This window comes from Aplysia californica, unplaced genomic scaffold, assembly GCF_000002075.1.
Source record: "Aplysia californica isolate F4 #8 unplaced genomic scaffold, AplCal3.0 scaffold00017, whole genome shotgun sequence".
Classification (NCBI taxonomy): Eukaryota; Metazoa; Mollusca; class Gastropoda; order Aplysiida; family Aplysiidae; genus Aplysia; species Aplysia californica.
In genome coordinates, this window is record NW_004797287.1 from 2,324,104 (window position 1) to 2,326,728 (window position 2,625).

The following is a 2,625-nucleotide window of genomic DNA, read 5'->3' on the forward strand; positions in this document are numbered from 1 at the left end:
TATGTATGTATGTATGTATGTATGTATGTATGTATGTATGTATGTATGTATGTATTTCGGTCCATGTCTCTGTCTCTCTCTGTCTCTCCCTCTTCTCTCACTTTCTCTCTCTCTCTCTCTCTCTTAATCTCTCTCCTCCAACTCTCTCTCTATCAATCTCTCTCCCTCTCTCCCCCTCTTTCCCTCTCTCTGTCCCCCCCCCCTCTCTCTAACTCGCCCTCAATCAACCTCGGTGGTCCCCCCACTCTCCCACTGTTACATTTACTCACTAACTCACCAACTCACCCTGCAGAATTTCACAGAGACGCCAGTGCCAGGTCGTAATCCTTTGACCCGACACTGAGATAGACGGTTGTGGCACTCACCAACGACCTCACGTGTGCGTTTCGTTTCTTCGCGAAGTGAGCACGGTCAGGTGTCTCCCTTTAATGTTGCTTCGTGCACGGATTACAAATTCAGTAGCTCGGAAAGGAATTTCGGTCTTGATTTTAGTCGCCATTTATACTCTCGATCTTAACTATTCTTCTGGAAACACACAACTAAAATACATTTTAAAAACAACAACAACAACAACAACAACAAAACAACAACTACAACAGCAGTAGCAGCAGCAGCAGCTGCAACAACAACAACAATAACAACAACAGCAACTTAATAAAGAACATAAAAATTATGATAAAAAAGGGATTCGAGCGACAATGAGCCAAGTTTGCTTTGTCCGACAGAAGAATAGACAAATTAAGAGTATATGCTAACAATTTTTTTAGAACTCTCTTTCTATATCCATGTTCTTGTTTATGACTTTCCTACAATATTAAACGTTTGGTTTTGTTTATTTCAGGCAGTTTCATTTAGTGGGTTTTGCGTGACATTGATAAACAATTCCTGATATCTTTTTAGTGGCAGTTTACAACAGAAACCGTGCACATTTACAGCCAATAATTCCCATCCTTCTTTTCTTGTCATCACTTATTTAATATGTTCCTGCGTTTCCTTTTCAGGTAACATATTTTTAAACTATAATATTTACCATGAAAAACATTAATGCTTGTTTCCGTATGCACATATTTATGTATTATTTTCATTACGTTCAAATTCCTGACAGGACGCATGTTGTACAACAATATCAACTGATTTAACTTTGTCTCCGTCTTCTTAACTCACTGCAGTGAGTGCCATCTGAAAACAGGGCAGATTTTATGCTGGTAGTTGGAGGCAGCTGAAAAAGAACTGTTTTGGAGCAAAGGCGAATAGTCTTCTCTTAACATCGTTAGTACAGCTTATTATAATATCTTTCTTGTACTCTTGTTCAGCTAGTCTCTTTCTGGGGTGACTATTGGCCATCATTAATTATTTTAGGATGAGAGAAAAAAAAAAGTTTCAAAAGTTTCAAAAGTTCCAAATTTGCCGCCAAAATTTTGAAATTAAATCAAGTCAGGGTCTCAAGTATTATTGAGAAGTGCGTGACCTCTTGATCAAATAACCCCCAAAATGTTCCAACTGAACTGACCTTATCGTGCTAAATGAGGTGTAAAATTCAACTCACGTCGCAGCTATTTTTGTCATTTCTCCTGACTGGATACCTTATGGCCCTTTTTACTGTATGTGAGGCATCGTGGTGAAATCAGGCGCTCGTCAAAATAAGGAAATGGAAGAAACTGGCATTTTCCGGTGATTTGGCAATTTTTATCAAAATTGTGGGGGGGGGGGGGCTCTACACATTTAATGTGAACTTTGAATCCATTTGCATGTGGATTTTTTTCGGGAAAAACGTTGATTAAAGGAACACTAATGTGTAAATTGTCAGTTTCCAGGGACTCTCAGGCTAGGTAAATAACCAAACTTTGGCAACCATTTTCTCGCAAATTTTACCACCGAAGGCAAGCAACCGCACCTACTTCAATCCTGATTTCCTCGACTTCTATTCAAGATAGTAGGGTATTTATTTTCACTAAAAGAAAGGTAAATGAATATTAAAGGTTTCTGATGATATGACTAGCTACACATGTCTCAAAAAATTCTGGACGAGCGCCTGATTCCACCGCGTCGTGACACCTATTATTTCCTCGCGCCGTTTGTCTCACTTAGTCAAAAAGAAAATCCCAATCTACGTTTGTAGCATTTCTCAGCCAGCGGCCGAGCCAGGCAGGCACTCGGGGAATGTCTTTAGTCGAGACTCCACATCAAAGCAGGCAATTTGAATAGTTTCGGATTCGTTGATTTCTCTTTCCTGTCTCACATTTCTAAAGTGAAAGTGAGGGTGGTTGAGGGAGGGGGGAGGGGGAGGGGGAGGTGGGGAGAGGGAAAGTACTCTGTAGTCTGTTTTTGTTGTTAGATCTAACTGGCAGCGAGTTTATCTTGGCGAGACTTGTCGGGTTTTTTAAAGTGGGTTCTTGTTTAGTTCTAATTTGGTGTTTTATTGTGTTCTTGTCTAGTTCTAATTTGTTGTTTTATTGTGTTGTTGTTTACTTCTAATTTGGTGTTTTATTGTGTTGTTGTCTAGTTCTAATTTGGTGTTTTATTGTGTTGTTGTTTACTTCTAATTTGGTGTTTTATTGTGTTCTTGTCTAGTTCTAATTTGGTGTTTTATTGTGTTGTTGTTTAGTTCTAATTTGGTGTTTTATT